This window comes from Mustela lutreola, chromosome 3 (assembly GCF_030435805.1).
Source record: "Mustela lutreola isolate mMusLut2 chromosome 3, mMusLut2.pri, whole genome shotgun sequence".
Lineage (NCBI taxonomy): Eukaryota > Metazoa > Chordata > Mammalia > Carnivora > Mustelidae > Mustela > Mustela lutreola.
In genome coordinates this window covers 133,394,326-133,405,645 of record NC_081292.1, presented here as the reverse complement: position 1 = coordinate 133,405,645, position 11,320 = coordinate 133,394,326, and positions in this window count along the sequence as shown.

Below are 11,320 nucleotides of genomic sequence, written 5' to 3'. Positions count from 1 at the left end.
GCTTCCGGTAGTGAAAATGGGCTCTCTAAACAAAGGTGAAGCTTACCTCTATTTAATTTGCAGAGTTAGTAACTCTAGACAGAACTTTGAAACAAATGGTTAATCGGGATTCTGTGGCTGGTTGTTTCTCATGTAGATTCCGACCATGAGCAATTAAAAGTCCTGTGGTGAATACCCTGGTCTAGTCCACCAGAATCCATGCTCTGTCCCCACTGAAAATCACATGCCTCTTCTGCACATCCCACCCCCAGAATCTCTTGCCCTCATGTATCTTGACCCAGCCCTATGTCAACTCTGAGAACTCCCCAGAGACACTCACCTCCATGTGGGGTGCCTTGCCTCTGTGGAGCCCTCCTGGGCACCTCTTCATTCCCACCCTACCCCCCCGACACACACAACTGAAATGCAGGGGTCTGTCACACCCCAGGATTTCTTTTGACACAAAGGGTGATGGGAAACCCTGGGTAAATTTGTTCACATTTCCCTCCACCCCCATCTCAGCTGGGAACACAGTTTCCCCTAGACTCAAGCAAATTTATTTTTGCTCAGGCCCCAAGAATTCAGTCTTTTCAGTCTTTGAAACCCCATTCCTCCTCAATTGTTTCTTAGGGAGTTGTTGATGTTAGCTTGTTGTTGTTTTCTAGAGGTGGGAATGAAGAAGGAAAAAAGTGTGGGGAGTGCAATGTCTATAAACACGCCACCCAGGTGCCCCTCCTTTAAATCCTTCTACAGCCCTTATAGCTTCCCCTCAAACTTCTCTGATAAAACTTCTCTGTCCAGGAAGTACTTTTCACATCTAACCCTTCCCTCTCTTCAATTTTTATAAAATTATTTATTTATTTATTTGACAGACAGAGATCACAAGTAGGCAGAGAGGCAGACAGAGAGAGGAGGAAGCAGGCTCCCTGCGGTGCAGAGAGCCCGATGCAGGGCTTGATCCCAGGACCCTGGGATCACGACCTGAGCCAAAGGCAGAGGCTTTAACCCACTGAGCCACCCAGGCGCCCCTCTCACCATTTTTCTTAAAGTCTTTTTTCCTCCACCTTTGCCATGTGGCACCAACTCTATCTCCTTCTCCAAAACTCCATCATGAACAACAACAGCACTTCTGGAGGTTTTCTAAGAGTGAAAATACCTTAGGTTATGCAGAATGAGTCAGGATTCATATTAGCGCAGTGGTTCTCAAAGTGTGATCCCTGGAGTAACGTCAATGAGCACTGGAACTTGATAGAAGGAAAACTCTCCCAACTCACCCCAGACTGAGAAACTCCCGGAGGAGGGCTCATCGAGTTGGAGTTCATGAGCTCTTCAGGTGTTTCTGATTGAGGTAAACTTTGAGGTTAAAATAGTAAACAATGCCACATGATTCTCATTGAACCCTCCCCGTATATCAGAATCACTTGGGAAACATTTACAATGGAGAGATTCATAGGATCTATTCCCAGAAAGCAGTTTCAGTTGGGCTCTGATGGGGCCCAGAGTTTCTAGCTGATCTTATTGTTTTGCCAGGGCTGGTACAACATTGCAATATCCTCAAAAAAGAACTAAACGGGACAATAATTTTTCTGTTGTGGAGGGCTTGGGAGGCAGGATGGTGTGGGGAAGGAGGATATGGTTCTAGTCTCCTGGTTTAAGTACAGAATGTTTAATGTTTATAACCTTAACTAAAGTAGTTGTTAACATGAGCAGAGAGCAATACTGCTTGTCCAGCTTTTTAAAACTTGTTTCAATAAAATACATAAATGGTCTTTAGAATCCCTGAGCTCATGTGGTAGAACTGCTTAAAGTAAGCAGAACTGTTCAAGCAGCATGGACACCTAGGTTGGCGACAAAGCCCTTGTGGTTCATGGATGGCTGGCTGAGTGCCTTTCCCCTTAACAAATAGAGCAGCCCTTTAGGTCGGCGCCCTGGGCAACTGGCCTCCTCACACCCTCCTCTCAGCCCCCAATACTTTGGAAAGCTGCTGCAATTCTGCTAATGTCTTCAGACAAAGGCATCATTTTATTCAGTTTTTATTAATAGCCCGAAGTGTTGGAGACTTTGTAGACTGAACCCTGTGGGGAGAAAAGTTAGACACCGGGTGTGGATTTAAGCCTTATGCCACCTCATCAGGCCATTTTCCACTTTCTTTTCATAAGGACCAAAATAGACAATGGAAAAAACACCAATTTCAATGTTCCAAATGGAAATGAGACACTGCTTTGGGGTAAAGTTTATGTTTAGATAAAATAACACAATCACACATATCTCTGCATTTTCTGGTTTAATCGGCCTCCGTTACCACCAGCTGATTTGATTTAGGGGTTTTCTTTTAACTTAGGTAATCATTTAGCATGTAGTCATAAGTAGTAGAAAAGTTTGGCATAGGAAACTTAAAGGTTGACCAATGGATTCAAGTTTCAGTATTTTCATCTTGGTTGTATGAATGACCTTGATTAGAAAAACCATTAGCCAAAAATCGAGCATATTATCTGGTTGCCCCAGGAACATTCACCAACCTACAGTTGAGGAAAAATCACAAGAGGCATGTGGTATTTATAAGGAATTTGAGTGCCAGTTTGTCTCTGTGCCCAACGACAATAAAATACGTTAAATATTTATTCTGTGTTTACAGTAGGCCAAATGAGCATAAAGGATACATGAGAAGGGCACTGTGGTTATTTTCCAAGTGAAAACACATCTGTTCTTTTGTTCATGATGTTCTAAACAGTGCTGGGAATAGATGTTCATTGTGAAAACTACCTGCTGAAAATTCCATAAAATCTTGAATCTCGTCTTTGAAGTTATCTGCAAAACTCAAGGAAAACAAAAGTGGAAGGAAACACCATAGAGGTAATTTGAACACTTGTCCATGTCAGACGCATACTATTATGTGTCTTTAAGAGTGCACTAAGTTCTCAGTGTTTTTAGATATGTCCTAGAGTGCTCACCTTGAACCTACCCCCACAAACTGTTGATGTGCAGAGCCTGAACACAGTGGGGCAAGAAGTAGACAAATTTGCACACAGTGATTCCAAACCCTTCTGAGCTTGCAGGTGACTGACACTGGTCAGAGGACTTGGAAGGACTTGACCAAAGGCCCAGGGGTAGGAAATAAAACACACCCTGTGGTGGTAGAGAGATCAGATGAGGAGAATGGCCACTGCACCTAGTCCAGTCATCAAAGAGAAACAGAGCTTCTAGGCTATGGTGGTGGGTGGTTCCAGTTCTTGATCTCACCCAGAGAGGTAACCTTTGTGAGGAGCCCTCTTGGCTGAGGTAGCACCAAGTTGGTGACCTCCCTTACACAGGTAAAAGCCGCCACAGCCAGCCAGTTTGTCCTAGCCACTCTTCAGAGGCATGACCAAAGGGCCTGTGAACTGTGAGGGAGATGTTTTGTTTGGTTTCTTTAAATGGACCAATGCACGCAGGAAACTCAAAGACTTTGTGCTCCCTACTCCCCTTTTGAGTCTTTATTATTAATAAAATCATAACTCTAAAGAGCTACAAAATAGTCAAAATTGGAATTTAAAATATGATGGGCTTCACACTCATAGATACAGACAGCAGATTGGTGGTTCCCACAGGGGAGAGGGGAGTTCAGGTGAAGGGATTAAGGAATGCACACTTCTAATTATAGAATAATTCTGATTATAGAATAAACCAGTCATGTAGAGTCTGGGAAATACAGTCAACAATACTGAACTCATAAAGTGAGAAAGAGTCACTAGACTTCTTGCGATGATAACTTCTCAGTGTATCAGTATGCAGACCACCTGAAACTCCTCTGATATTGCATGTCAATTCTACATCAATAAATAAAACATAATATGATAAAATAAAAATGATGGGATTTCAAAAGCCTTTATTCAAGTTAGATGACACTGTGACCCCCAGAAGACTAAACATAAACTTCGGCTCTAGTCGTTGGCCATTGTTTCAGTAGTCTGCTGATTAGTCAAATATACTGAACCAAAGTTAAAACTGGGTTTTTTCCTGCTCCAAAATGACATGATTGTTGAACACAAAAAATGATTTTTTTAAGTTTGAAGGGCCAAAAATAGAACACAGAGAAGGCAATGCTGGAGCAAATCCCAAAAGATGCATATACACTAGTCAGGTTAACAAAAGACAGAATTGCTTAGACCCAGAGAGGCAGCAAAAGACAATACTGTGGAATCTCTATCAGAGAGGTTTTAAAAGACTTTATTTATTGATTTTAGAGAGAGAACTCTCAAGCAAGGGGAGGAGTAGAGGGAGAGGGACAAGCAGACTCCATGCTGAGCACAGAGCCCAAGGTGGGGCTTGATCCCACGACCCTGAGATAATGACCTAAGCTGAAATCAAGAGTCTATACTTAATCAGCTGAGCCACCCAGACACCCCCTTCATCAGAGATATTTAAAAATATTTTGTGCCCCTGAAAATATTTTTTAATGCTGATTATATATTGTGTCATTAGAAAAAAGGAAGAAAAAAAAAAAAAAAAAACCTCTACAGGGCACCTGGGTGGCTCCATTGGTTAAGCACCTGCCTTCAGCTCTGGTCAAATCCCCAGGTCCTGGAATCAAGTCCCACGTCAGGGTCCCTGCTCAGTGGGGAGTCTGCCTCTCCCTCTGCCCCTCCCCAGTGTTCGTGTTCTCTTCTCTCTCGTAAATAAATAAAACCTAAAAAAAAAAAAAAACCCCTACAGATTGTAGTTCATTAAATGTTTTCTGTACATCACCTCACTTGGTTGTCTAGTAGTCCTGCAAGGTAGGTAACGCTATTAGTCAATGTTGTAGGTGAGAAGGCTAAAATCTGACATGATGCTGAATTTACGACTAGCTCCTGAACTCACCCTCTTTTACACCTTCTATGTATAATTATACAGCGCTATATGGTCTCATCATTAATACCTCCTCCAAAGCTAATCAGCATATTAAGATTTCCAAGAATTTATCACCAAAGCACACATAGTGTGGGAATTAACTTCTTGGCATGACTTGTGAAAGTGTATGCCTGGGCCCTCGGATTCTTCTATTTTTCACTTTTTTATTTTGGGGTTTTTTGTTTGTTTTGGTTCTTTAAAATTTTGGTGCTTTTAGTGCTTTATGTTTTCCTCTATTTCTTCCTCTGCATTTCCCCCAAATCATATGCAGATTGCCATTTGTACTTTTTGAAGCAATACATTTGGCTTGGTAGAAAGGGAAATGAGAAAAAAAAAAACCTAGATTTTTCTAACCTCAAATTTTCTTAAATGCAACTGTAATCATTATATATACAACTTTGAGTCCTGTTTTATTCATTCAAATTATTATAAGCATTCTTACATTATTAAACATACAAAAACATTTAATGGTTGATCCTGTTCTCTCAGGTAAAAAGACCATAGGTCTTTTAAACAATTCTCCATCGTGTGACTAAAGCTAACTTTGAAGTCTAAGGGTTAACCTAACTCTCGCTGCAGCTCTAGAGATCTAGAAACTAATCATTGGGTACCGCTCTGAGTTGGTATCTTCAAGGCTATTGCAATCAGTGAACTCTACAGCATGTCACACTTGATCAGTTTTTACCATATTAACAGTGATTACACGTTTCTCGAGTTTCAGAGGGAAATCAAATAATTGACCGCAGCTGGCGATATTTTATTTTACATGGAACACCCCAGCTGGAGGAACATCAGCCTAACCTTAAACAGGGCTTGAACTGACTGGAAACATTTAGGGGAAGCGTCTCAGGCTGGCTAACTTTCTCTTCTTTGCTAACTTTTCATTTGGTATCCGAATATTTTCAAAAGTACACACAGGAATTGCAAAGCCTTCGCCAAGATCCAAGGAGAACCCAGAAGCCCAACAAGCTTTATTCCAAGAATGCAAAACAACCCTGATCATGTGGGATATATCATAGGCATTTCTGAATGCCTATGGAAATTGGAAACTCATTTGATCCCCTCAGGTTTTGCAGCTGCTTCAAATCGATAAGCAAGGACAGTCCTGTCAGAGTAGATGTTTTGAATACCAGTAATTCTTGTCACAAGACTTTTATAAACAAGAATGAAATAAAAACGAGAAGAACCAAAAGAGAAATAGAAACCTTTCCTACCACTTATGTTTACAGCCTCTGCCTAACAGTCACTCTATTTTACTTAAGTGAACTGATTAAACACAGAAGTGTTTCCTGAGTGTGTGATGCAACATTATTAATATCATGCTTATCCCTTCTGCATTCTTAGTTGCAATAGTTTTGCTATTAGAAATGTCAATCCATTCTAGCCTCATGATCCACAGAATTTGAATCAACATGTTGTATGATTTAGACTTTAATTTTTCTAAAGATGATTAGTTTCCATTGGGCACTGTAAGGAAAAGGAGGGGGGGAAATGATCATAGGAAATATTTTCTAAGACATATCCTTGATTTACGAAAAATAGAGAAAGAAGCAAAAAACCCAGTCTTATTACAGCTGCTTTTTACTTGGCAGAACAAAGGATGCTGCTGTCTACAGTAAAGGTACTTGCGGTCCACACTTGAAATAACAAAAATAATCCTTAAAAATTAAATTAGTACAGTATGTCATACCCTAACTTAAAACACTAATTAAGGACCAATTGGAATCAGCTGATGAAAATATTTTCACTTCCAATAAATAACTATATACACATATGAACATACACACATACACATTCATCTATACTTCACACAAACTCATGCCTACTATAATGTTAACTTTAAAACTTTGATAGATCAACATTTTTAAATTTTGTATACAGCTCCACTATTATTATTTGCTTTCCATTTTAGAATGTAGGCTTACCATGTCTGTTTTCACGTGGAACAATGTTGTAAGGTGAACTCTCCTAAAGAAGCAGCCTTCAAGCTTTTACTTTATTTCCAAAATCTTACTTTTAAGAAAATGTTGATGGATAGCTTTAAATATGCCTCCAGAGTCTATAGGCCCATCCATTTTGGGGGGGTGGGAAGGCTCTCCTCCATTAAAGTGAGTGTCACTTTTACACACACTACGCAACCAGAGAATGGCTTTGGGGGTAAAAGAATCTTGTAGGTATTTTATCCCAGGGATGATTTTAATAATACTTCAAACTGAGATGTCACTTGGGGCCTAAAAAATGTATGAATCAGTTTAAGGGGGATAATGTATGTCAAAATCGTAAGCTATTAGTAGCAAGAGGATAATTGCACTATTTTACAAACTGGTAACTCAGGTTTATGTTACCATGGCACAACCATTTTTCTGCAAATGCAACCTTTTTTATTTTATTTTATTTTATTTTATTTTATTTTATTTTATTTTTCAAACTCCGCTTCCAGGTCTGCAGTCACTTTCATGGGTGTGGAATGGAGCTGCTGTGTTGGTCTAGTGTCTTTGTACCATCCCATGTGGGAACTTAGTAACCTTTGCACCGCCACAATTAGAAATAACAAAGAGGTATGTATTCATTCAGTGCAAATGCTTAGCATTAATAGTTGGCCCAGGACCGGTAAAGTTCTTAGACTGGCTCCTATCTCGGTTCATTGTGTTTCCGCCTTGGTAAAATAAGCATGCGGCTAGGTTTCTCAGGCTTAAGGCTAGACACCAGTTTATAGGGCAAAAGGCAACGGGACAATTTAACTCTTAGTTAAGTGTTTTTCCATTAATTGGGCCACACATTCTTACAAGCACCGCAGCACACAGTTTGGTTCTGAGAAGATTTGTAAGCATTTTGTGTGTCTTTTGTTAGTCCCAGAGTACAGATTAGCCTTCATTTAGCAGACTACAGTATACAAGACTTTTCTTAATTGCTTTTCATGCATAGTTGGAAGAAACAGCAGGCAGCCTGTAAGTGAAGTTTTTGTGGAAACGGTAGCTTAAAGTGCCTCCTTTCCTGTGTTTATTGTTGACAATGCAACCAGCAGGCCAAAGCCGCTTGGGGCTGTGGAAGGCACGGTCATCAGAGCTGCACGCGCAGCTCGCTTTCTCAGTACAAAAACCAGAAGGGCCGACTTAGCTGCGATGCCTTTGTCTCTGGGACTTACTGCAGAAGAGGAGGGATGGGAAAGTCTAGCCAGTTTTCCCAAATTTAAATTAATCTTGTGGAAAGTCACATGTTTAAGCTGTTTTTTCCCATTAGTGGCTGATGAAAAGTTATCCGTTTCCTCAACTCTTCAAGCTTTCACAAAAGCCACATTTGATGACGATAAAATAAAGACTTCATATTCATTCAAGATTTTCTTCTTCTTTAAAAGTGATCTTTTTCTGACCAAAGACAGGCAAACAGAGTTACGTGTCAGCATACAGGTACTTTATGGGTGATGCCGTCAGCTCTGGCATTTGGGTGGCCTCGGCATACTGACTTCTTAAGGGGCTTGTGGTCGTTCAAATGTAACTGGAGAGGGACAATCCAGTCTGTGTGAACAGCGACACACAGGTAGGCTGATGGGACTTGGTGGGCAGAGTGTGAGGAGCTCCTGAGGAGCACTCTGGCTCCATAAGAAGGATCAAGGGGCAGTTCCCAGGCAGAGGCTGCACATCTCAAGGGCGCAGTCTTTCCCTAGAGCTGTTTGGCACTAGTTCCCCGAGCCACCTGTTACAGCTCAGAGGTCACTGTGACATCTCCAGGAGCTGGGCGGTGAGATGAGCTACAGCAGCGTGGATGGGTCTGTACAGCAGCCCCTTGGCGTGTCCCAGCCAGAAGGAGGGAGAGGTCACTTTGCGGAGGTGACACTCAGTACTGTGGAGGTCCCATGTGGTAACACTTCTTAAAACTTAGGTTTGACTTTCGACATCGCTGTTGGCCGATGACAGCAGCAAGTGGGAATTGGAGGCGGACGTCACAAGGACACAGCTTAGGGGGACTGTTCTGCCTGCCCTATTTCATTTACCTACCAAAAAGTTGACAAGGAGCCAAATTTACAACTGCATCCCTTTTCTTTCCAGTGTTATCAGCAAAGTCTCTTCAATTCTTCCATTATAATCCTAGCACAGTCTTTTCCTCTTATCCTACTTTTCTCTAAAATGTTTTTATCTTATCATTAGTCTGTACTCCTTTGGGGTTTAACACTCTAATGTCAAGCAACCAAAAAAATGTGACTTTTGCCCTGAAAGCTTTCCTGTCTGCTTGTCTTCTTGTGCTGATTATCTTCTGCTACCTTCCTCGTGCCTACCTTTTTTTTTTCTAGATTAGATTTTCACTCAAATACTGTTAAGGTTCTCAATAAGTATTTTGGGAACTGTATGTATGAACAAAAACTTCTAGGTCACCAACTCTCATCAAAAACAGAGAAGAATCTCAAGAAAGGGGGCTGTAATAAGATAGAAACTCATTCATACAGAATCCGCTTGTGGAAAATTTCCCATAGGGTCAAATGCTGAGTTGACGCTGGCATTCTTCACATTTCATAGTTACAGATGTCATTCCCTACAAATCTTACTTTGTAACCTAATAATCTTCTTCCTCAATTCCAAAGTTACCTTAATACCTGGGTATTTTTTAAAACCTGAATGAATGAATGAAGTTGTTAAGAATAACACAAATTTCATTGCATTTGCAAGTACTAATTATGTATACTAAACTATATTCCATAAGGAAAAGGTAAGAATTTTTAAAGACCAGCATAATTACTTTCCCCTTCTAGCACATATCTCTGTCTCACAGCTCTTTGAAATTGTCTCTAATGCTACTGACACCATGTACAAATATGATTTTTTCAGGATCCTAAACCCTCAGATTGTGTTTAATTATAGTTGACATTTAGAACTTTTCAGCCAGATTAGCCAATATTCCTACTCCTTGCTTATCTGCAAAAATATGTATTTTACTCTGGGAAAACATCACCTAACTGAAACCTCCTAAATTCAAGGTCTTAATCCACAGGCAAACACAATATTGGCCACATTTCACATATGCTTTAAAAGCCTGGTCTGTTCATTGATTGGAATGATTCAGTGGTAGTCGCATAATTGTTTCTCACAGGCCACTAAGAAATGTAAACTCACTCTGATAACAAAGTTAAAGTCTGATTTATTAAGAAGGTATACATATTTCACATACCTAATTCATTCCTGCACACTCGAGTGGGATTAAATAACGCCAAACCACGTCTAACTCCATAATCCTGCTTTATATCACCTTCAAAGAGATGTCAACATTGACATATTTACACTTATAAATCCATAGCCATTATAATAATAATAAATGCCTTTTGAGATATTCCTAATACAACTTCTTGTGAGTATTGCAACCTTCTAGCTATACTCCAGACTCCAACATCTTATGTTTTTATTTCATTTTATTTTATTCTTTTCAGTGTTCCAGCATAAATTTTTGATGCACCACACGCAATGCTCCATGCAATATCTGACCTCTTTAATACCCACTACCCAACATCTTTTTATAAGAAACCTGTAGTTCCACATAAAGTAACTCTTTAACTGAGCATTTCTACTTAATCTAGTTTACAAACTTTGTCCTGTCCCATTTAATTAAATTACAGAATGAAGAACCACTAAAAGGAGCAGAAATAGGAATATTACATAGTGTGGAAATATGTTCTTTATCATATTTATGTTGGTGACTCCTAAATTTGTACCTGTAGCTTTCTAGTCAATGTCTTCCTATTAAGTAATAAGTATCTCAAACTTAGTGCAACCAAATCAGAACTCAGATTTCCCCTCAACCCATCCACCCAATTTTTCCCTCTTCCTAGGCTCTCCTCGTCCTAGTAAGTAGCACCACCATCCACCCAGTGGCTCAAGTCAGAAAATCATTTGTCAGCTTTGTCTCTTGTCTCTCTGTCACTTGTCTCTTTCCAGCTCTGTACATCCAACCCATTGGGTAGTCCTATGACTCCAAAATCTAAGGTGTCTCTTAAGCCTGTCGCTTCCCTCCATAACCACCCTAATCCAAAGCACCATCACCCTTCACCTGGAATATTACGACAGCCTCCTTTCTCTAAGCACACCTCCACCTCATATCAAGCATTCTTATAGAATCTGAGTCATCTCTTTTTTAAGGTTTTATTTATTTGTTTGTTTATTTTTTTAAATTTATTTTAGAGAGAGTAAGAGCATGTGTGTGAGTAGGGGAAGGAGCAGAAGGATAATGGGGGGCGGGGAGAGAGGAGGGGGAATAATCTCAAGAAGACTCTGTGTGCTGTGTGCTGTGTGCGGAGCCTCACACGGGGCTTGATTTCAGGATCCTGAGATCATGACCTAAGCCAAAACCAAGAGTCGGATGCTTAACCGACTGAGCCACCCCAGCACCCCTAAGTCATCTTTTAAAAACATAAATCTGATCATGTTACTCTCCTGCTTCAAACATGTTAATGGTTTTATGTCAATATCACACTGACATAACCAGACTA